The sequence below is a fragment of the Aythya fuligula genome, chromosome 8 (assembly GCF_009819795.1).
Source record: "Aythya fuligula isolate bAytFul2 chromosome 8, bAytFul2.pri, whole genome shotgun sequence".
NCBI classification, from domain to species: Eukaryota; Metazoa; Chordata; class Aves; order Anseriformes; family Anatidae; genus Aythya; species Aythya fuligula.
Window position 1 is genome coordinate 7,019,091 of NC_045566.1, and position 25,914 is coordinate 7,045,004.

Sequence of the window (25,914 nt, forward strand, 5' to 3'; positions counted from 1 at the left end):
TAGGGGAAAGGATATACAGAAAATCAATGCTGTTCCTGACATGAGTGCTGGGGAGTCTGAAAATCTTCAGAGGAGAATGCAGGTGCTTGGTTTGTTTATTCCAGCCTGCCCAATATAACGTTGTATGTTTTGGGAGTAACTGTATTCTATACAGAACTGGAAAGATATGCTAAATTTTAAAGTTCATTAGATGGCAAGCAGTCTCATACAACTATTCTTCTGTTGTTGTAAGCCAGTCACTGCATCAACTGACAGAAGGAAGTATGGAGTTGAGGGGTCAAAACAAGACTGACAAGGCTCTTAAGAATGAAAAGATGCGAAGCGTGAAAGCAAAAGGATGCCAGCTGTTATCAACTTTTAGGAGTTAAAGTTCCTGCATTTCATTAAAAACTAGGGAGGAAATAAAAGGTTCATTGAAATAAAGTGAAAATTCTCCTGTTCCTGAAAAGATTCCCAGGAGTCCTCAGAAACTCCCAAGAGGAATTAATGCCTCTCAGCTCAGGAGGTATGGTACACTTAATTCAGTCTTATACAGAACACAAGTTGTGTGTGGAGTGCTCCATGTGGTCTTCAGACCCATCAAATCCCTGTGTTTATTTGCTTGAGTAAAATGCAATGACCATGGACAGAAACGGAGAATTTTGGACATTTCCAATATTAAGAGTAGCCACAGCTCCCAGTTCCTTGATACTGGCACTGCTTTTAATGGGAAACAGGAGTCTGAATGATAAATGGCATCAGGAGCCATGAATGGTACTGCTTTTTGGCATGTCAGACAGGAGATGCTGAGGGATGAAGTGATACCAGGACTGCCTCTCCTCGTATTTTTGACATAAGGAATCTGTAGCTCTCGCCAGCAAGTTTCTTTAGAAAATTCTAATATGATTCTCTTAACTCATGCCACCTCTTATGATCTTCATGCTATAATTATATATTCAAAAAATGTTCAGAGGGAAATCACAGCTGGGGATTGACTTTAAGTTACTTTGTGAGCTGAATCAAATCTCATTTAGAAGCAGATAAGACTTATTGGGGACTATCTCAGTGTTTCTCTTCAGGCAAAATTTTGATTTGTGTCCTGTGTTGTTACGGTGTGATGACAGTCTGTGTCTAAGTTCAATTCTGATCTCACTTGCCTTGATTTGTCAGTCTTCTGTGACTATCGAATTTACCTTGTTTATACCTATGTAAGTGAAATGAGAATCATTTTGCATTTCACAGGAACTACAATGCAGAACTTACTGCTCTTACTTTAGTGGTATTTTTATAAGCTGGATCCATCTTTTGGTGCTGTCATTATCATAGAGTTTATTATGATCTAGAAGCTAAATAGTCTAAGCAGCAATAAGAAGCAAATTAAAAACCCCAGAGCAGTATGATTTCATTCTTCTTCACTGTGCTCTAACTGTAATGTAAAACTTGCCTTTTTTTTTTTTTTTTAAAGGAAAATAAAATTTGCTCTTCTGTCACCTTGTTTCTCTTTTAAGAGACTACCTCATAGCCCAATTCACCAAAAATAATTTCCTAAGCCCATTCCCTGTGCTGTATCCTGATGTACACTCAATTTGCTGAGATCATTTTTTCTGACTGTCATTCAGTGAGCCACACTACAACTGTGCTTGTGCCCCACATGGGACACAGAGAAGCAAGATTAACCACCATCTAATTTCTACTTTTGTCATAAATGTTGCCCATAACACATGGCAGACAAAGTGTGCTCTCTGAGGAGTTTGACACAGCCACTGTCTGGCAGTCTGGGTGGTAGAGAATATATTATTTATCATACTCAATGGGATGAGGCGGGCACTGAAGCTACTTATTGGAGCAGCTGTGAACCCCCAATCTCCTTAATTTTCAAAACAGGTAATTAACTGGAAAGTCATTTATAATAACTACTGACATCTCCAGAAATCACGGAATGGGTTGTTAACTTTGCAGCTTTATTGTACTGATATTTTTGTTGACAGTTAGTACTGAAGTCTGTCAAAAAATTGCATGTTCTTTGTACTGAAGGAGAAATATATTTTAACATTTCTGACATGTCGATATTAACCTTGAACAACAGAAGAAATGATTGGAAGCTGGATGATTCGGAGAACAGAGCAGTAGGACATTCTTGTCTGTGCTTGTTTTTAACCACTGTGTGAAAAGAAGTGACCCAAAATCTGAACAACGAGCATTTCATGTAGCAAGAGTTTTGCCACTTACTGTGCTTGGATGCTGGATTGAATCCTAAAATAACAATATGCATCGATGTAAAGGCTGACGCATCAGTGAGGGCAGTGTACCAGTGGGTGTGAGACTGCTGCAAACAAAAATCTGCTTTGTTTCACCCTAGCTTAAGCAAAGGGCCAAGGGTTCAGGCAACTGGGAAGAATGAATTGGTTCTAACAGGGCTGTCAGCCCGGATAAGCAATCAGATATTTAAAGCGGTAATGTTATGAGTACATGTATCAAAACTGACTAGTAAATGGAGTCACTTGTGGCATCTAGGTGCAGTGATAACGGTCTGGCAAATGCACTAGACAGATTAGATGCATCAGATAGGTGTCCTTACTTTACACTCTATTTGCCTACGATAAAACCTTCCATCTTCAAATGACTGTCAGGGAGTCTTAGGCTGAATTTTCTGCTCCTTTCAAGCAGGTTCTTTAGGGTGAAAGACAGCTGATTTTAGCAAATGTTTCTGTTGAACATTTCTGAGCTGTGAGTTGTCTTTATTATAGTTTGATTCTTGTGAACAGAAAGCAGAATTCAGCGGAAACCTGTTCCTTGCTAAGTGAGTATCATTTGTCAAAATATACTTGATACTAATGAACTAACCCCTGAATATGTGGTAGTAAGCAGCATCATAGACTATCTATCAGGACATGTTTTTCCTAAGTACTTGGAATATTGTACTGGAGTTTGGCTTCACCTTAGAAAATTACTGTCAGTGGTTGTTAGACAACAAGGGATTTTTTTTGTAACCTCACAAATCAAGGATCTAAGACCCTCATAATAGTAACAGCACCTTGTTGGAACGAGTAGTAACAAATTATGGGGCAGGATTTGCCAGGATTTTCAAAAGCACTGGGCAATGAACAATTCTGTAACCACTGACATGTAATTTCTTTTTTAGAGGGAACAGAGATAGACAAAAGGGGGGGGGGGGGGGAGGAGGTTCCTTGAAAAATCCATCCTGATGCATAAGACATAGGTACAAAGCACACATGTTGAGATGACGTCCTTTCAGCAGTATTCCCCGAATGCTATTTTTTTGTGTCTTAATTCAAAAACTGCCAAGATTAAAAAAGAAGGATGGAAATAGTCAAACAGGGAAAAGAAATGCATAAGTTGCATGAAAAGTCTATCCAAAAACTTGAATTTCTGAGGCAGATTCTCCTGTTGACTACCCCCATTCTTCATACTGACAAAATACTGTTCCCTGGAATTGCCAGCTCATTTGTGAAGGCTATGAACATGGGATGGACAGCAGAATTCAACTCTGAGATTCTATTTACTAAATTAAATTTTGTTTCTGTGTTTTTACGTTTGCCTAATTTAATTGGATTTTGTCTGTTGTAGTGGGAAGCACATCTTCCTTCTTTGCTGAACATAAAATTAGCTTTCATTGGTGATTTGGGTTTGTTTGGATCTATATAAGCTTTTCCTCTAAATGAGTTTGTTCTTTCTAAAGCAAATATCACTCTCATATTTTGGAGGTGCAGAAAATTTGTAATCTTGTTTCTTCGTTTTCCTTATTATGTTAATTTATGTATACATTAACATGTATTTGCATGATTTATTCATTTAAAGCTGTACATGTTTATTTGAAAAGAAGCTCAAAGAGCTTTATCACAAAAATGCTAAATTCAACACCATTGACAGAGCGTGTGTTTTTGGACTTTAGCCACAAGAATAAAAAATAGGTCTATCATTTTGTTTGATTAAAAAAAAACTTTCTGAAGCAACATTTTCTATTGTTTTAGTGACTGAAGGTGAACTTCTGCAAGCACTATGAGGACTGGGAGATACTCTTTATTTCAAAGGCCCTGCTGTATATGACATTGTGTGGAGTATTTTCTTCCAGCCCTTGTGTAAGTCCATGTAGAGTAGGCAACAGTAGATCAGGGTGGAGGTAATGATTGTAAAGTATAAGCAACCACTAACTGTTGTAAAAAGAAATTTACCAAATTCATCTGCAGCAAAGGAAGAAAATACATTTTTCCTCTAAAATTTGATAAAAAATTAACATAATTTTCACCAGTAGAAAGTAAACTCAACATGCTCATATGCAAATATACCAGGAATCCCCTTCCATTAACTACAACAATGAAATCCATTTTATTGAGAAAAAGAAAGTAGACATTCAGAAAATTTTCGGACAGTGCTGATCCTTTTTCAGCCTTGAGCAAGATAGGCCAGAGCTAAGTCAAAGCAAAGCATTAACTCTTCCTGGAATCACTCCTGGGATCCAATCTTCACTACACTGCCGAGCTCTGACCTTGATCCCACAATCAAGCAATCTTCGAGGTGCAGCATTCAGTGCCATCAAGAGAAAGCAGTCCTGGGGCCTCATATCACCACGTCAGCACAGGAAGAGTACAATGCAATAGGCTTGTATTTGTAGCATAAGAAAAGGCCATATGTCCACTTCCATACAATACAACATTGTCTTGGATTTTTTATTATGGATATTGTAATTTCTTTAGTTAAAATCAAAATTAGAGAGACAGTGGTGCATCCTTCTTATTCTTTTGTTTATATAGTTCCTGCTGCTCTAATAGTTGGATATTTTCAATTCCTTTTGCCAAAAAAGATGAAATCACCACTTCAGCCTCTTGTTTTGAATAGTTGAAAATGATGAAATTAAACTAAAAAAATAAAAAACACATAGAGAAGCTGAGTGGAAAATTGAAAAATCTGTAGCAGTGCATGGTACTGTGTAAAATAATTGCCATTAATTCTTGTTTGGAGCAGGAAATAAGTGATTTTCAGTTGATGTTACGTAGAAAATGACAATTGCTATTAAATGGGTACAATTGTACAGAAGTAGTCAATGTAAAGTATAGGGCATGGAAAATTTTTCTATTAAGGGAAATTTTTCATTAAGTGCCTTGATATTCAGCATATGGACCATTTATCCACAGCCATCTCACATTCTCTGATAGGTCATCTCAACCTGATTAAAGAGCACCATTAAGGCACTCCAGCACTTTACAAGTGTATTAACGTGCTCTCACTGAGGAAGAGTCCCTCAGGCTCTCAGTTAATTGTAGTCCATGCCCACTTTCAAGTCCCACTCAGTGTCCACACTGTAAATCTTCATGCTTGTGCTAAAGAGGCTGCCTTAGCTCCAGAACTCACTGGAGGAGAGGTGAGGAAGAGCCTGACCTTGTTTTCTCTGGCAACATGGGACTAAATTCTTCACCATGTCACCAGAGAGACTGACCTTGGAGACAACTCAGCTTCAGGGCTGGACTGAAACCGTCAGCCCTGTGGCACAGGTTCACCTGCTCCTTCCATAGCGTAACAGTTCCTGACTTGCTCTTTTGCCTACAATGTAGATAGGAGAAGTTCAGAGTTTTCACCTTGTGCCAGTGGGCATTACAAGCTGTGCTTCACCTGTCAATACAGATAAAGCCCAGTCAGGACTTCTAAACTGAAAATACCATCTCATTTCAGTTTGCTTGTAAGTGTTCTCTGAGATACCATCTCTTCATGTGAAGCTAATATAGGCCTTTGCTGAGAAGAAAGAGCATTTAAAATCTTTACAGATTTTCCTTTCAAGCCACAGTGCATCTCTGACCACCCATTTTTCCAGGTAAGCATTATATGAGAGGCTTTAAAATCCTCAGGCTTGCAGAAACCAACAGAACTAGACTGGAGCAGCAGCATGGGGCTGTCTACTTTGGAGACGTTTCCCTGATAGATAGCTCATGGTGTTTCCTGCAGAGCTGTGCTCCAGTAGAGTCCTCATCACATTTGGTGATGCAGAGTGGGCAAGAAATTCAGTAAGTTGGTAACCAGACTGAGTGTGGAGAGTGCACACACAATGGATACCCCAGCAGCTCTAGGGCTGAACAATATTTCTAATGCCCTTTGACTTGGGAAAGAAGAACTTGCTCCTACAACTGTCTGAAGATCCCCTCCTCTCCAAATCCAGTCATCTCTGCTTTACCTTGAGGTCAGGATTCAGTCCTGAATAATTTCAAACAGGAAGAGAGCGTTTTTTGCTCAAGCAATCCAATTTTAAGCTGCTCAGTCTGCAGTTCTTTTCACACATACCCACTCTTCACATGCTCTTGATGATCTGCAAATAAACAAACAAAAAAATCAACAGCCACCAGTTGTGAGTTGGCCAGCCCACTCTGTTGGATTGCACTGGAATTGTGTAGGCACAGGGATATTAAAAGAACTGTCTTGAAAAGGTTTTGTGTATAAGGCTGAACCTAGTACAGAAAACGTATGTGATTGTTGTCACGCAGAACTGGATTACACAGCTAGCTTAGACAGGAATAACAGAGCCTTTTAAAAATTCACTTCAGTCTCATTTACTTTATTCTGTGAATCAGAGAGATCCAAGGCCGAATAATGAAAATGGGAAGGAATTCCCCTAGTCCTGTGATGAGCATGAGACAGCTCAAATTCCCATCACTGCACAGAACTCCTTAAAGACCCGGAAGCAAAACACAGACCTGTAATCTGAGTGTTTAAAATACAAGGCACTAATTAGAGGTCAGATCTCAATCTCTTATGCAGTCTTGGCTTACGCTTGTTGCCTTCGGAAATCTTGGCTTCTACTTGCAGCATTGTGATGGGAGGTTCAGCAAAAGCTCCAGCACAGATGTTAATGCGTGGAGGTGAATTCAGATTGCACTTGGACTGGGATCAGAATTCGAACTTCTTAAAGCTAAGGATCCAGCACTCTGGGTTTTTAGCATTCTTTGCTCATGAAACTAATATTGTTGGAAAGTGACTTCTCTGGATAAGCATCCAAATCAATATGTATACATATGTTGTAGAAAACATGAAAGGTAGGTTATTGAAAGTGCTCCAAAGGCAAGGTGATAATATATCAGTTGAATTTCAGAATTGCCTAGTCACCCTCTTCTGATTGATTTCCAGTGAGCTTTTTGAATTTCATGAATCATTAGCTTACTTGTTCAAGTTCCTAAAAACTTTAAAAACCAGACCCTACTTGAGTTGGAAGTATCACCCATCTGCATTGGGCCTAAATTTGTAAGTCAGATCTTTCTGATCAGACTGTAAGTCAGATATATTTGTAGAGCATTTGTAACAACTCTGGAGCTGGTGACAATGCAAGTGAGGGTGAAACTGAAAACAGAGCTTAGCGAGTGGTCTCTGCTGCATGGGTCTCATGTGTGGTCCTGGCTTGGGTCAAGGCCAGGGTTGGGAATTCAGGTACAAATTCTGATCAAGAGCAGCGTGTGTGTGTGTGTGTGTGTTTGTGTGTCTCTTTGGGAGTGGGATCAGAATTACAGTCTGACAGAAAGTAACTCAAGAAGGCAGGTGCTTGTTACGTTTTGAGCAGGGCAGAAATTCTGAGAAATAATCTTGTGATATTTCTGCTTTCCAACTGCTCCTTTCATGTATGCAGTAGAAGACCAGGCAGCTTCTGATTTTATTGGAGGCCATTCACCCATCCCTAGGAGTTGTTGCCTATTAATTTGAGTGTAGCTAAGATAACTAGCAGACTAAAAACTGTGCTTTCTTTTCTATTTAATTTTCTCTGCATTTTCCTGTGGTGCAGTATCACTGTAATTCACATATGAATGTTGGTTTGAATGGTGTTATTGTTGCAAAAAAGTTTAATAGGAGCCCGAGGGTGTATAATATTATTGAAATGAAAGTTTTTTTGAAACTCATATTTCAGAGCTCATTAACTTACACAGTTCTGTGGGGGGTAAGGATCAGTAAATGAACAGCAATTATCTATAATCTGCTGTACATGTGCTGGTGTCTTCCTTAGCCTCATATCTAGGTCTGTATCTAGATAGATAACCCTTTATATATTCATACAGATGGTACAGATGGAGAATTTATCTTTCCAACCCACTGTTTAACACTACCAAAAGACAAGGTCAAAAGATTACTGCACATGCAATCTTTGACTTGAACTCAAAGTCAAGCCAGAACCAAGAGTCTCAAAGCTCGAGAGCAGGGCCGCACGGGTAACCTTAACTCTGCCCTGCAGTGAACCTGCAGCACGGCCGGCGTGCTCTGCTGAATCGCAAGCTCCGTGTCTGCTGACCTTCAGCCAGGAGTTAGTCAGTTTAAGCCCACAACAACGTTTAACAGTGGCAGCACAGACCTTAGCACGGCTTGTGAAACCCATCCCAGGAGCCAAGCGGGTTGTCGGGCTGTATTGAACCATGTGCTGCCAAGGTTTCACTGTCAGCAGGATTCACGTCATATAATATAGAGCTGTTTCAGGACTATAGCACGTGTCACTCTCCAGCTGCTGTCCAAAGTTTGCCAGTTGTGGTAAAATGGATTCTTCCTTAGCAGCTAGTTTGAAAGAGTTACTAAAGAGTCAGGCAAAGCACGTTTTATATTATGTTAGGCCTACAACATGGTCAAATCAAAGCCAGTGTTGGCTTCAATTCTTAATGACACTTTTATTTAGATAAAGCTATTTTTCAGTTCAGATTTCATCTTTTTTTGTTGATCAGTTTGGTTCCAAATCTGTTTAATTTCTTTTTCTTCTAGATCCATATATGCATTTTGCTTTGCCTTTTCTTAGGAGTTGAATCATTTCTGCTGAAATTTCCATAAACAGTAACCTTTAAGTAAAGACAAACCTTGGAAAAAAACAGCCCCAAAGAGGAAAATTTGAGAAAACCGTGGCTGAAAATAGGGGGTGAGATGAGAACTTTTTCTGCTCTGATCCAAGAATAGCAGCTCAATTCAGTTCTGACTTGTGATGGCCTAGATATCAGTGACGGGTGCAGTACAAGAACCTGGTGAATATTGCAAATAGACATTGGAAGCCACATGGACACAACAGACTGTGCCTGTCAAACCCAAGAGTGAATTACCCTCAAGTAGTTTGCGATATTACTGTAGCTCTGGGGTATGGGCAAGCCTGTCTCTGAGAGTCTTCCTGATTGTAGGTTCCATGTTATAATTTAGTATATAAAACTGTCCCTCAGATTCACTGCCTTTATATTTTTCTTTTCCTGGGCCTTTTATTGCAATTTTGTTTTTAGGATTTCAAGGGCTATCTGCAGCTCTGGCCCTACAGCTCTGCCACTCTGTGCATTTCCTCTGCTATGCCTCACCTCTCTTGCTATTCTGTTCTCCCATAAGACTTTCCCCTCCACTGCAGTTCTGCTTCCTTAACCAAAATCTCTTCCTCTGATGTTTTGCTCTTCTTGCTCCCTTGGAATTCATCATCTTCATGTCCTACAGGACCTCTGCTCCCGTCGTTTTACCCTGGAGGTTTTCTTGCCCCCTCTCCAACTCCTGGAAGGATTAGGAAGCACTGTCTGCAAGAATGCCTTCCATCTGCAAGTTTCAGCAGTATATGCCCAAGGCAACTTGGAAGGGATTGGTTTTTATTTTAAAACATTATTTGGGAGTAATAAAAATTCCCGATTAAGTTTTTCAAATAAAAAAAAATAAGACTTGTTAAAGGGATAACCCTGGGGTTTCACTATTTCTCTTTTTTTAACATACAGTATTTCACAGTGAAGATGTTATTCCTGTTCAAATGTCACGTCCCCTGAACAGGTAATTCCATCCACTCCTACGGGCACCTGCAGTGCACAGCACAGACCACTTGCACTGCTCTGCCTCATACGAACCACCGTGAGGGGTGGGAAAGGAAAAAGCAAGCCTGATTTCTGAGATCAGGCTGGAATTTCTTCCTTTAGTTGGCATCCTGGTGGTAATGTTCATAAACGGTCTCTGCGGTTTTCTGATGGCACTGGAACTGGGACAATCTGTTTATGCCCTTGGAGGGTACAAGGGCTGCCAGAATTTGCTCACTTCAGTATACTGCTGTGTGCAGTATTGCTGTATAAAGAAGTGGTACTCAACACGCTGGTAGCTATGTGTGTCCTATATCAACAACAAACGGAACTAGTCCCTCTCTTTTTCTTCTTTACTCTTTGCCCACTTCAGATTTTCTTTCTCTCTCTCTCTCTCTCTTTTTTTTTTTTTCCCTTCCCTTTTTCTCATTTTCAACCTACCACTGTTGGAAATTTAACAAGAAAATTTCCTTTCTCCAGACTTGTAGCCAACTGTAGCTCCTTCAATTGCTTTTACTCAGGGCTATGACAGCTCTTCACTTTGAATTTTTATTAAAAAACCTTAAAGTGGGATGGGGAGTTTATACTCCTGATCTAACTTTTAAAAATAAAACTGTTATAGTTCAAAGGCAGGACAGCTGCTGGTAACTGCTGTTGAGAGTGCTGGCTGTCAGTCTGATTTTTACAATGACTGCTTCCCTCCTCCCCACCCACTGCAATAACTCCACGTTCAACACTGAACCTCAAAGCTGTGATGTCACCCGGGGGCTGTATGTATAGCAAGTGCCGACTTAAACATTACCAGGCTTTTGAAACCAAATAATTGAAAAATCAGTTCCTTCTTACTTTTCTGTCAGTAAGAAAGCAACATCAATGCTGAAAAAGATCTGCCTGTTGTCAAATCAGTGCCAAGGACATGAAATTATGTCCTTCTGTTGTTTTGTTGATGTTGGTGGTGGTTTCTTCTTTTTCTTTTTTTTCTTTCTTTGTTTTCTTTTTCTTTTTTCCTTTTGCTATAGTTTCTGATATGCTCGAAACCAGTTTGATAAATTCAGATCCAATCTGAGTCAAGTGTTTGAGCTGGTGTCAGCTCGCCAATTGCTGTAGGATGGGCACTGAGCTCTGGAACTAGGAAGAAAAAAACTTTTCTAGCTTATATATGTGCTATTTGCGTGCTTATGCACACATACATCAGGTGCCAAAAACTGCCAAATGTTATAAATTTCAGGCTTGCTCTCTTACTGGTGAGCTTTACAGTGTTCATAGTAGTTAGAATAATCAGCATGGTGTGCAGCTTGCTCTGGAGCTATGGCCAGGAATACAGTCCTCAGACCAGACTCAAATTTCCCCAGGAATGGTGATGGGGGGAGGCAATGATTAAAGATGATACTAGATGTTATCTGTAATGCTTATGGTCTTGGGCAGCCCTGAACAGTACACAGAGCCACTCTTGCAAACTTCCATCTCCATGGGGTCAGCCTACAGGTGATGTGATCACTCTACCTCTAGATGCAGCCATAAATGGCAGTCAGGTGTTACTGAACCAACCCAAACACTTGAAGGGAAAAGGGAGTTGTCTTCCTCTGAGATACCAAAAGGGTTAATTTGTTGTTGTTGTTTTGTGAGTGTCTTGGGTAGCTGCTGCTGCAATTATAACACCAAATTGTCTTCTTTTAGAGAACTATTAGCATTGGCAATGACATCAAGCACCAATTCATCAGAAGCCACAGTGTCAACTTCAGTTAGGTAGTGCAAAACAAACAGAGAGCTGAGATACTGTTCTTGGGAGAGGAAAACTGCTCTGGGGAAGGCATTACATTATGGGCACCTTTTTCTTTTAACAATAACATTTAATAGCCTTTTAAAGAGCATTTTCCCCATTCCCCCAAGTAATTTCTTGGCAGGCAGTTAAGAGAAAGGAAGAAGGTTTTTTTTTTTTCTAAGGGCTTTTATATGATACTAAATAAATCTAGCAGCCTTCTGAACAACAAACCCCTCCCCTACTCCTGCCTGCTGTGCTGCCCAGACTGTCTCTTACCACGGGCCCTAGGGTGGCCTGATGGTGTCTGTCTGGGAAGTGCTGAGAGCATTACCAAACCACACCGAGGGCCAAGCTCTCCAGCAGATGCCAGACGGAACCAGCATCAAGTTATTATTATTATTTATTAATTAAGCACCTGACTAATGTGCAGAGCAATTTGCAGCTGTTAAAATGCACATTATAAATGGAAAAAGCAAGAGGCATTTTCTTGAAGAATGTATTCGTTCTCCAGGGATGGACACCTTCTAAATGGAGAAGTTTTGCCTAAGACAAAGCAGAAGGTGAAGGACCTGGGCACCTCAGCAGTGTGCCTCTCCTGGCCTCCTCCTTGCACAGTGATCTGACAAACCCTGCTGCCACATACAGCACGTGGTGGAGGGTTGGAGGCTGCTGAGTTTGCCCTGCTGTTTTACAAAGCATGTCCCACTTGTACAGGGGACCCCACTGGCTGTTTGTTCTGGATTCCCTTGGTGCCCACAGAGGAGCAGGTAGAATTTGTCCTTGAATACAGAATTGGGCTCTGCGGTAGATGCAGTAGATTGGGTAGATGCTGGAGCTGCAGACTGTAATCATGCATATAAACCCGGTTTTTAGGAGCATTCCAAATGAAAGAGAAGAAATCTCAGCAGCTTTTAACAGAGTGGTTGAGAGGTCTTTCATGGTGTGGGTCTTAATATTGTTGGCATCAAAGTCAGCTTTCCCTGCAAGCTGGGGGTACTCATGTGAGCAAGGAATAAGTGTTGGTTGAAGGGAGAGCTGGGATGAGGGACAAGACATGCTGGGAGTCAGAAGAAATAAGATCAGAGAAACAAGCAAGCACAAAAATGTGGAGCCTCTCCTCACCCCTTCGCCGCATTCTTTTCTTGAATTTTTCTGCTCTGTTGTTTATTTTTTAACCCTGAAAACTTGTGTGGGTTGGAGTGTATTTGCTGAGGGATTTGAAAGGTTCTAGGAGGGTCTGGTTTGTGGTGGAAAAGCCCATGCAGAAATTTGTGAAGCTGTTAGCAGCAGCTTTGGGAAACATAAGTAAAGGGGTCAGAAAGAAAGATGCGAATCTATTTGTCTGCATACCATAAGTCATGGTGAGACAGATGCCTTTGTACTGGAGCCAGGACTCCATGGCCCTGTCAGAACAGACTCAGGTTTGGGTCCTGAAGGTAGTGGGCATTTTTTCATATTTTGACCTTAGCTGTTAGCTTGTTTGAGGGACATTTTTGATATCAAATTAAGAAAACAAAAAACAAAAAAGCAAAAAACACAAAAACCAGCAGTACTTAATACTATATGCAGCCTGTGAACTGGACTAAATATTGTGCTGACGATCCAGTTCTTGACATTTGCATGCCATGGAGCTATGTAGTGCAACGTGATATGTATTATTCATGCTTTCATGTACCTCATTTTCACTCTGTGTGACAGCACTTCCAGGATCAAGGTTCAGCACACTTCAGTGGACCTGGAGGCTTTATGGTTCTGATGCCTGGCAGCAAAACAGCAGAGAAGCAGTCGAGATGCAAGGTGTCTTTTGCCCCATGGATTTGCTTGGGATCATGCTGGTTAACCAGGTCTTTGGTCAGCACGCAAATAGGCAATATCTTTGGCTCAAGCATGCACCTTAATTAAAATGATTCAATTAATGTAGATTAATTTAAGATTCAATTTAAAAACAGCTTAGTTAAAGCAATGAGGATAGCTGTGTAGACACTTTGATCTTTCTAAACTAGACTTTTTTAGCTGAGTTTAAAACATTTAGGCCAACGTGAAACAAGGTGCTTTACAATTAGTAACAGGGGCTTAGCTCATCCTCGATAAACTGCTTTAAGTAAATCAGAGTAAGCTTGTGGGCAGATAAAGACTAAATAGGTCAGAGACAACTGGTGTTGACTTAATAGATTTGCATTTCCTCTGGGTTAGTTTAGAGCTGATGCCCTCACACTGTAGGGTGCCTTTGCTGATGGTGCTCTTTTTCAGAGGAGCTATAAAGCTGAGTTCCTGACCAACGATAAAACCCCACTTAATACTCTTTCCTCTTTATGTTGGCCTGCTTCTATTTTGAACAAAAATTGTGTTTGGAATGTCTAAAATTTTAATCAAAAGAATCTGCTTTGTGCTTGTGGCCCTGATCTTGGTGGTGATCAACCAGTGCACACCACAGATCAAGAGGACGTTTAAAGGATGGCCTTAAGCCCCTTCTGTGGTGCTCTGCCCCACTCCAGGGATATCAGTGCTTTGACTCCTATGTAGCAGCCATCCCAATGCGTAGTGCCAACAGCCCTTTGCAGCTGGAGAAGATGAACCTCATCATCCTCTCCAGCAGGCTGAGTGCACAGTAGAAGAGGAGGACGTGTAAAGGTGCTGTGCTAATTCCGTGCCCAGTTCTATGCTATGACCTTCCTGTAGCAGACGACTCCTCTCTGCTGGCTGTGGGGCTGTCCAGACCATGGCTGTAACAGCAGAGCACTCCCAGGGAAGTCCCATCCTGCTGGTCACCAGCAGCATCGCATGGGTGTAACGTGGAGCTGGGGATACTTTGGTGGGGTAAAGTAACACCAGACAACAGAGTTGGACCCCATATTTTTCCTTCTCTTTTTGTATCAAGTAGCTGCTTTGCTGTTCTATGTTAAGCACATTCCCAAATGGCTCTCTCAGTGACGACAAATACATGCTCAGCAGTTATTTAGTACCTTGTTTTTTAGATGTGCACGTCAAAGACAACCAGCGGCTGCACCCTCCCCTCCTGCCCCAGACAATCTCTTAAAGAGACTAACCACGATGCCACATTGCTGCCCAAATATCAACTAATCATTGACGAGGCTCCTGGAAAAGCTACGGTATATCATTATTCTCATTATATACATGAGAAAATTGAGACAGGCAGAAGCTAGGTCATTTGCCTAAGTCTGTACATTAAGCAAGTGTCAGACAGGGGGGTGAGCTCAGAGCTGCTGGGAATAGGAACCCATGACCTGTCTGTTAGACCATTTTGCTTCTGCTAAAAAGGTTATTTGAAGTCTGCTTTCAGTTTGCAAAATGCTTTGGTTCCTGACAGATTTAAAGGAATATGTAAAGCATCAGGCTGAAACATAAACAAGAGAAATGAAACCCCTAAACCCAGGCCCCAGATGGGCTGATATGGATGGCCCAAATCACACGCTGCACGCAATGGAAATGAGCTCTTGGTCTTTGGAGACACTGATTTCATGCTGTGTATCTAAGAGAAGAACACCAGGCACTGCAGGAAGCCGGACACTCAGAGATCTGAGCTTATTCCTCTCACATCCCCAGGGAGATGGAAGTGCCCATGCTGTGGTTCTGTGTGGAGTGCTGTGATGGTGGAAAGCTACGCCCAGTGACCATTTGTAATTAAGAATAGTTGTTATTATTTAGCATAATGACATAGGCTGTGTATCAAGGGAATTCTAACTTTGTAAGATAGACAGAATTGATGACAAAAGTCTTTCCTGAAAGAATAGTTGTTTCAAGGATAGCCAAAACTGTGCTTGCTTTGTCTGCGCTGTTAGACAGAGGGTGGAAGACAGTCAGGTAGGAAACAGCAGGTACTGCAGGCACCCACCTTGGTTCTGCTGAAGTTTTGTGGTGGAGCAGAAACAGAGCCTGAGATCCCACACTATTCAGTGGCAGGTGTCACCAGTGTCACAGGGACAGAGTCCCTTTCCATGCACCCAATAAAGTTCCAGAAACCATTCCCAGCAGGGAGACTGGTGCTGTGCTGAAACGCTTTTGGTCTTGTGAGCCAACACATTTCTATCTTCCGTTTATATCTTTTACAAATATATATATATATATAGTATGTAAATGTTAGGTTCTCAGTAATGATTCTGTGTTTCTACCATGCTCAGGAAGAAGTGATCCACATTTTTGAATAAGGATTATAGGTTTTAAAATACTAGCAATAAAAAAATCAGTCTTGTAAGAATTTGGGCCATGCTGCTATATGTCCAAGGATGCAATCGAAATCATCTCTCTCTCTCTCTTCTTTTCATTGTCATGAGTAATGCTGTAGTATTTCTAGGAATAAAGAAAAAAAAAAAACATGTCAATGAGGGGTTAAAAATATTGACTTTTGGTACTCATAATAGGAAGACTTTTCTTAGTTCTGCAGGCAGGCTCGTATCAACTTTGAATTCAATTTAGGGATTGAATTTAACATGCATAACCCACTGGGTTTGAAACTATAAAGGGACTTAAAAATGTACAACAGATAGGACCTTAGAAGTCTAAAGGATCCTTCACAAGATGAAAAGTATTTTATGTTGTTTGAGATACAGTAGTCTCTGAATTACACTTCAAAAAGCTTAACACATCCTTAAAATACATTTACAAGGGAAGATAATAATGTACAGTTTTAAATTTAGGCAGTGCATGTTCACCAATAAAGTTTCATCATCTTGAATAATTTAAGCCAGTGTGGATATTATCACTGAACTTAAAGAGAAAACTGAAAAATGTGGAGACCCCTGCTTAGTGCTGATGACTGTGTAATGCTGTGAATGGTTGTAAATCCTTTGGGGAATCCACTGATGCATTCTTCTTGTATATTTATAAGAAAACTGTGGTATTAAAGTTTCATTTTCTTCTGTTTTAAACCTAAGCAAAAACAGGAGTATAAAAGCCATCGAGGAATGTAGAAGTATTACTAATGTTTCAGAAAATGGAATTATTAACCATAACACAATAATGCTCAGGGCCTGCTAGATGTTGCCTACTGATCAGCCCGCCTTGAAATTATGTTTATTTGCTTAAGTGAGTTTTTGGTTTATATTCTGTGAAAACAATCTTTTTTTTTTTTTTTTTTTCTTTTTCTGTGCGTGAACCCAAAATTGCTTAGTCTGTGTCCTTTTCCCTCGGATGCGATACCATAGCAGCAGCACCAGAAGCACACGCAGTTGCTAGCTAGGTAGCTTATTATTATGGTCACACTCCAGCACACAGCATACTTGTTGGAAGTTTCCAGAAATATTGCACTGCAGTCATTTTCCTTGCCGTTATGCTAATGGAATCAGGAAAATCAATTGTCCTTAAGGAACAGGGGAATGAGATGTGCTGTAAATGCCACAGGATGAGTGATTGGTTGATTGCAGGGATGGTGATTCAAACGCGCCTCATCTCTACATTATCCTGATGAATTTTTATGGCCCTGCCTTTTTTTCTTCTATAGCTGTGGAGGAAGGTTTATGGCTTGCAGCTTTTTAGTTGATTGAATGCAGCTGGCATTGTTGCAGTGCAGAACAAATAGGTACTTTTTCTTTACAGCCTTAAAAGTAGATTGAAGAAATTGCACACCAACATTTTTGCAACAAAAGCATTCTTAAAAATGCAGATATTTTATGAAATTACTTTGCTCTCCTTCTCTACTGTCAGTAATCTTTCTATCAGAATAAAGGGCAAAAATTGCTTGAGATTCTAGAGGAACATAGCTCCAATTTTTTATTCTTATCACAAAGAAAGCTAACTAAGGAGTTTCATTAGTATTCATTTTAGCCCAATGTAATTTTCTCCTTCCTAGTAACAAAAAAAGAAAAAAACATATGCCTGTAACACCACTGAACCAAAGAAGGTCATCCTAAGTATATCAGCATTTTCTGTAACTCTTTCAGATTGTATTCACAAGGTAGTAAAGATAACTGCCTCAGCTCAAATTATAATAGTCCTAGTTACAGAATATAGAACACTATATAATATAAAGGGTCTTATTTGATTGACTAAAACAACACCCATGATCAGCTCGGAGTGCTGAGCTGCTGACAGCTAAAACCAAACACATAAGAGCTTTCTATTTCCGTCCAATTAATTTGCTGATAATTTATTCTCCCACCATACAGTTTCCACATTATAGACCATGCTCATGTAACACAGGGAGCCTTTTTATGCGGTGTCTTCTTCAGGGCTGGGAACCGCCTGTTTTCTTTCCTTTGAATTGGCAATCTTAAAGAGGCATTAAAACTTGGGGTTACAGCATTTCCCTTTGGAGTTACAGATACACCATCATGACTCAGGACTTTCGGAATATTGTTCCATTATGTTTTGCATGCATTCAATATTTTAAAGAATAAGAGCTCTATAGTAGCTGTGCACTGTGACATCTTCCTGACACAGCCATGTCTGCGTATTACTAGCCTGATTTATATCAACTTTGTTATTCTTGGGTTGCTCCCAAACAGTGCCTTCCAGCCACATGATTACTTGCTAATAGTTATAGGAATCCGTGAATTTAAGATGAACTTGACACTTTTTTTTTTTTCTTTTTTCTTTTTTCTTTTTTTATTTTTCCTTTTGTGCCTAAACGCAGTGATGATATCTGTAAGGGAAGGAGTGTGCTATTATTTTAAATACAGAAGCGCTGATTCACCACTGTGTTTAATCTCATATAATAAATTGCATCTGTGCCAAGTGGGTGCAAAATGCCACTGCTGATGTGATTGGGGAATTCTGGTTTGATCGCATTTTACAGCGAGTTTGCACAGGTGTTATTATGAGCATGAGTGTAAGAACATGGGGAATGCTTCCTAAAATTAAAAGAAACCCCTCTGTATGGAAAATTAAGCTCAAATTTATGATATTGTAATGTTTCACTTTTGCATGAGCATCACTGAAATCATCAGACACCTCTAAGACTTGAATCGAAACCAAGTTTAACAAGAAACCTATATTCTGAAGGATCATGCATGTGTAACAGATGATAGTACACACACTGGGTAAATGCAGGTTTAAGTAGGACATAAGTAACACGCAGCACTTGTCCTGTGAATTTCACCTTCTGACAGCATTATAACGAGAAACAGAGGTGCCAGATCTTAGGGCTTACCTTAACAGAGCAAATGCAATATGATTTTTTTTAGCATTGTGATGACTCTGTTCGCAGATGTCATGGATATTGATGACACTGTGTTTTAGTTTTTGCCGCCAGGTTACTGGAAGCAATTTTATTTTTATTCTTTTATTCATTCTGTTACCTCTGTTATCAACACTTCCCTACAAAATCTGCGCTCCTGTTTTCTTCTTGTTTCCGATACATACCCAGACAAAATCATTGTGAATTGCAAATGCCCATTATTGGAAATATATACTCTCTGGGTTGATTGTCTGTCAGATAGATTTGCTTGAATTTAATTTTATATGCATAATATTGTTCTTTCCAGTGCCCTGGTTTCACAATGAAGCAATTTCCTCCAAATTGGTAATTCATTAATGTGAAGTGGTAATGACCTTCTTAGCTTATTTGTTAGTGATGATTTTTTTTTTTTTTTTTTAAAATCTGAAGCACATAAATGTAGTTTCATTAACACATTTTATTGTCGGAACTGCAGAAGTTTTTTTGTCTTCTGTGTGGCTGGGATCTGTGTCAGCCACAGTGAAACAGAAGAGCAGGAGCTGCATGATGAGGGTTCGCCAGCACGGATTCGTGTCTTGTGACGTGCGCGTGGACTCCAAGGCGACTTACATTGATAAGGCTTTAAGAATGGCTTATTATCATAGTTACACAGGCAGCGAGCCAGAGTCAGCTAGCTCTGACTAATACGGGTGGTCTTTCTTGTTAACGTTTTGGTCAACTATCTAAGGGGATGCAAGGAAGTAGAAAGAAACCATTTTGAATATTAATGAACAAGGGAAAATCACCGCTCATCAGATTACAAAGCCCGCACTCATTCTGGTGAGCAGCAGCCAGAAGACGTTCCTACGTCTGCTTAGGCAGCAGAGAGATATTCCCCATGGAAGTACGGGGGCTCTAACAGTCCTGTCTCCTGTGGACGTTTGCGTTTTCAGTGCATTTATTTACATTAGGGTTGTTTGTGCTGTATTATGCCTGATTGAACCAAAGTCTCTTGGAGAGCAAAGCGCTTTTATTTTGACATTTTCACATGGAAGTCAGCCATCACCCCTATAAGGAGAGTAAGCAAGATTTATGATGGGAATATTGATTTCCTTTATACTCTGTTATAAAATACATCCAAGCACAAAGGATAAGCTAGACCTCTTTGTTTGCTTCTTCGTGCCATCTGATGTCAGGACTTGCTGGAAGTGCCGTGATATTTTAAATCATAATGCAGCGAGGAAGGCAATCTGGGATTGTCTATACATCTTTATGTCTGTATTTAAAAACCTTAGAGGGTGAGAGCTGTAGCAAGACTGAACACAACCTGCAGCCTACAGGAAGGGGGAGATGCCTTCTGAGCGGCCCCGTGGTCCCGTGCCTACCGCCCGCAGCCATTGGGGACTGTCCCCATCACTCATTTCCACCTGCGCTTCAGCTGCCTGCAACACCTTGTCTAGGCCAGGGCAGCCGAGTGTCTCCAGTGAAGGAAACCGTATCTGTGCTCTGCTGCTCCTGTGCTGGCAGACTTCCCAGTTTTTGGGACACGTTTATGCCTCTCGGCTTCTCTATCTGCCATGAGGAAGCTGGAACAAGTTCTCAGCTGTTGTTACCAGCCCTGTGTCCCACCCGGGCATAGCTCGTCTGAACGCAACATTTGGGCCAGTTTCCCAAATGCTTTATATACATGCATGAAGCGTTAGGAGTGGTCACGCTGAATCTGTGAGCTGTGCCGGCTCCTGTTAACATGACTGACAAATCTCTTTGCAGTGAGAACATGATCAGCCCAGCAGCCAAAGCTGTGTTTAAAGTATGTGTTTAAATCTTTCCAGGATCGGAGTCCTGGTAATTCTGTTCCCACCTTTTACCTCACTTATAGGCCTGATTTTTTTTTTTTCCAGTGTAAGTTCTTTGAGGTAGAACCAACATGGACAATAAGTCAGACGATGTTAATAATCCTGTGACTTTTTGCCATTTGCTAATTTACAAAAACTTACTGAACACTCCTAAGATAGCTAGTGGTAATGCACAAAACCACATTTTCTCCTCCTGTCTTTGGATCTCTCCTTATTACACATATGGCCTGACCTTAAAAAAAAAAGAATGAGTAATACTTTCTTGGAATGGAAAACCTTTCTGCTTTGGGTTTAAACTGAAAATTGAACCTGGCTCAAAAAAAAAAAAAAAAAGCTGAAATTCCTGATTGTTTCACACGGGTGTGTATCGCAGAGTGCTACGTGCCCCAGTAGTCCTTATAAGAAACCATCAATAAAAAAAAAAAAAAGAGAAATGTCAGTTAACCTTGAAGTAAATTAATAATTAATTTGGGTACACAGACACATCCTTTTGTGACTCTGCTTAGTTAACATGTGTACTATGAATAGAAAACAAACAAAATCGGGAGAATCTGATTACTATAAAGTAATCCCACTAGAGGGTGCAACAGAGTAAATTATTTCTTACATGGCAATGTGTTAAATTTGCTGAGAATCAGAATGATTCCTTGTGGCTGAGCCAGCTCCAGGAGTGACTGAAGCTCCAAATGTGAAGTACCGTCTGCCTGCTACTCCTCGGTCATCAAGGCTAAGGCAGCAAGGCAATTCTTCTAGTAACCAGGCACTACCTGAAGCAGAGAGCTTTAATCTGAATTGTTCACTTAAAGCCTTCCTAGAGCAGTCTCTTCCTGTAAAAAAAAAAAAAAAAAAAGAGAGAGAGAAACACAGAATTATCCACCTTTGCTTTGGGATTTGGTATAAATACAGTTTTAATATGGAAATATCTGATATGTGTATTTCTCTGAAACAGACGCAGCTCTTTCAGGCTTTTTTTTTTTTTTTTTTTGAAATGTAGAGATGCTGTGAGTGGCAGACATACCAAGTAAGAGCCATTTGATGTTTCAGTTTCTTCCTGTTCTGTTTTTACCATGCTTAATTTACATGCAATGCTTTGATATTATGCACCCATTTTTTCAGCTGTAAGCGCAGATTTCACATATTGTGTGTATTCCGACAGAAAAAGAAAGATTTACTGGTATCCCATGCAAAAAAAAAAATATAAAAAAAATATAAAATCCAAATATAATTATGCAGTGGCATTCTATTTTAATGAAAGTTACAGATGGATACAGCTTCTGCTATCCAATAACAGCTGATGTGCAGCCAAGGTGTGTATTGTACATATATGTTAACAGCGCTGAACCATTTCTGTAAAAATTAGGCTTTTTCCTGCAGCAGTTATCTGAAAAATAAATCTCTCTGTTTTTCCTTTTGTTATTATTCTGTGTTTGGAGAAAGCCAGTCTCGCAAGTACATCAGGGTTCATATACTGTTCTGCCAATATTTTCTGTACATTTGTTGAGCCGAGCTATTTGGAAAACAGTGCATTAAAAATGTAAAAAAAAAAAATCCTTCAAAAAGCCATTTGTGAGCAAAGTGACTTGCAATTGCTTGCTGGATTTACAAGATTATTGACTCTTCCTACGGGTGCAGTGTCAGCCCCATCCAGGTGCCTTGCTCGTGTGTTTGCTGCCAGCTTTCCTTGGTCACAGGCTGCAAAGGGGTGCTGCGTGGGAAGGAGCAGTTCTGTAATCTTCCTGAAAACAGATAATGAGAGATTGTGCAGATAATTTTGCAATGCAGTAATTCATGGATGTGTGCATGTGCACGTCTGGCTGTGTGTCCGAAGAGCAGTGTCAGAACCCCGAGCTCTGTGTGCTGTCAGAGCAAAGGCGAGTTGGAATAACATAAGGGTCTGGCGTAAATTGAAGAAATGTGGGAAATTCAGTTAGAGGCTGAAATGCCATCTTCAATTCACCCCTGCTGTACTTGGTTATTGCAGCACATGGGGTACAGGAGGTCAGCTGCTGCTTGGAGCTTTGGCTAAGAGAAGGCACAAGTATCTGTGGGGTGCAGGGACAAGAGCCTGAGTGAACAAATAAGTTTTGACCCAACTTTGGAGTTTTCCTGACTTTGCTCAATTTAAATGAGTCTTTTAATGTTACTTTGGCATGTTTGTCCTTGAACTGAGTCTCCCTGTTTTTTTTTTTTTTTTTTTTTTTTTTAATTGGCATTAGTTTACAAACTTTCCTTTTTTTTTAGTGTTTATTATATCCATGTGTTTATGAGCCTGAGTTATCAGGGTCACTGTGACAAGCAGTCCAAAGTGCTACAGAGGAGCTGTTCTTCCCCTGAAGTGCTTTAATGAAGATACGGAATAATTATGGGCTGATGTTAAACATGCAGCTGGGGCTTCATCATCGTTTCAGCAGGTATTTAATAATTTTTAGAAGGATTCTTTAAATGCCCTGGGCTCGATCCATGCAACGTTAGCTTCTCTGGCGTTTGTCTCCATGGAGTCCACTCCGTTCAGCAGCAATAAAGCCAAGCGTGACGTAGTGCAGAGGGAGATCTTCTTTCATGCACAACTGCATCATGTCTTGTTGGGCCGAGGCTCCCTGGCAGCATTTTTTAAGAGTGTAGTTGCCAGGATCAGTTAATGTACTTGGAGGTCCCGGTTCTGTTCCACCCTGCATCTTAACATGGGGACGTACAAATGCCTTCCTGATTGTTTCAGAGAAGACTTTAAAGAACCTTTGTCTGATGCTTCGGGAGGCTCTGTGTGATGGGCAGTTCTGCTGTAAAGGCCAGATGGGGGTGGCTGACCCTGTTGCCCTTAATCGATGAGAAAGGAAAGGCCAGTGGCCGGGATAAATGTCCTGCCCTTGCTTACAGCAGAAATCTGCAAAGCCAGGAGCAGCAGCAGAGAACCCAGCAGAAGCGCTTCATACATGCATACAGAACATCCGTGCTCAGTGCTGGGACTGTTAAATGATGTCTGCTTTATCATGTATCGATTTCACACAGGATAATTAGTTTATCTTTTCATTTCTGCTTTAAGAAAGGCCGGCCTCCCACCTTCCTGGCTGCCTTTGTTCGCTCCTGCCCTTCCCTGCCCTCTCCCCCATTACCGTCCTTCAGTCAGAGCGAGGTCAGGAGGCAGGTTTGGTGTGCCACATAACTGAGTAGCTAGCAGGCTGTAAGATTGGGAGCGGAACGAGAAGGTCCTAAAATAGACCTGCTGCCAATGAAACACAACATTTTTTTCCTTACTCTGAATTTTCTTATTCTTTAAGCCTTGCTAGTTCAGCTGCGTGTGGGTTGTGCAGAACAGGGACAGAAGCAAAAGAAACCCAAACAAATAATAAAATTAGCATTTTTCCATACTGGTCACAGGTTATGCTTACAACACAAAATTAACACCTCTGCTCTGTATTACAAATAGAGATCCGGTAGGCTTATTATTTCTTCGTGTTGTGGTCGAGCCAAAGAATGATTTCAGGGGAAGCCATGGAAATTTAGGATCTTGATTACCTGGTATTCTGAGTTTTCAGGCAACTAACTTCAGATGGCATATTGCTGTGCAGCTCTCATGGTCTGGGCTAAAAAAAAGCAAAACAAAACAGTTCGAAAGTGCTTCCAGCTTTTGGCACCTAAATCCTTTGGCATGTGGATTAATTTAGAATAAATTGACAGTCAGAGCAGCAGCCTCAATATGTGCTTCATTAAGTGTTTGACAAAGACATCTTGGGCTGCAATCAGTGCATGAGGTTATTGGTGCTTTCTTAGTAGTGGTACAGTGTGGTACATGGTAGGGTGTTAGCTGGGTATCCCAAAAGGTTGACATCTGTCCCCAGAATTACTGTAGGGAATATCCTGCTGCAAGTATTGGGGAGGCGGCTGCATTATCTCAGATGGGGCTGTGTGGTAACCAAAGGCATAAGCTTGCTTTTTAGCAGAGATCTTTGAAACAGCGTGGTGTGGCCTGGAGCCAGCATGTCGGATTTTTGCAGAACCATGCTCCTGTTATGATAATGGTGCTCTGTGGTTAGGTAGAAGGTGAAAAGTGAAGTATTGTGGTGCATATATGAAGTTACTTGGCATGGCCATGACAGATTTTTTTCTTATCCAAAATGTGTTGAGGTCATCGGGAGCTTGTACACATATGGTCTGGTTACACACCCTTCAGATTTAGAGCTTTTTACATTGATTGCTAGTAAATGTGGGCATGTCCAGAGAGTATGGCAGCCTCTCCTGGAACAGCTCCCTTCACAGTGGACATGCAGAAGGATTCTTTTAGTGGTAAGCAAATCCCTCCCTAGCCAGAGACAGATAAAGGTTATACTCCTTTGCCAGTAAAGAGTAGTTTCCAAATGCATTTGGAAAGTAATGTCTAGACAAGTAATTTTTTAGTGATTTTTTATGAAATAAAAAGATGGGATGAGACTGAATTTTGACAGTATGTGAGCTGTAGGAGCTGTATTGTAGGTCTGCTGGAACACCATCCCTGCAGGATGTAGCAATGACCTCAGCTTTGGGGGGTCTCATCCGTGACTCAGACAGCATCTTCACCTAATACAAAAGGAGGTGGTGTTTACTGACGTTGTCTGTAAACGCTTCAAACACATCTCAGTAAAGGGGGTGCATTTATAGCCTCTACCTAGACACTGTCCTCTGCTCCATTTCTGTTCTGGAGCCACATACAGCATCACTGAGGGACAGGAAAGGGATATTTACTAGACATATAGCATCTAAACAGGAAAGCTTTGTGGTTTTGAGGTTCAGTGCCTCATACTGCATATGATTTGTAGGACAAAGCCAAGGCACAGATGGAAGATAGACTTGTAGAAAAATTTAAAGGATGGAGAAGCCAGCTTTGTCTTGAATAAACTACATGAAATGCTGCTTCCTTTAAGGTAAAGTCAGGGACTGAATGTCTATTTTGCACCTCTGAGAGCTTTGACATTGCAAAATTCTGTTATTTATTATCATTATTATTAGTGTTTTTTTTTTTTTTTTTTTTTTTTTTTTTTTTTTTTTTTAATAAAGAATCCTAGAAGATCCTTTTGTAGGTAAAGAACTCAGCTGTAGTAATTGGCAGTGGAAGCTCTTAATTAATTAGCAGTTTTTTTTTTTTTTTTTTTTTTTTTTTGTAATTCTTGTGTTCCTAAGTATAGTATCAATTTTCAGGGAACACATGGCAATCACTTTTATGTTGACATTTCCTAGAAAAATAAGTTGGATATAGCGTAAAAGGAACATTATCTAATATACAGGAAATTGTGATTCTCTAAAATTTTAGCTCATTTTTCTACTGGCCAATCTTTCATTTTCATTCTGTCTTTTTTTTTTTTTTTTAATTAAAGAAACACTATTCAAACTACTGTTACAGTGCCGTGTTTATGGGCTCTGTGGCAGTATACAATACAAATCTGTATTTCATTCGAT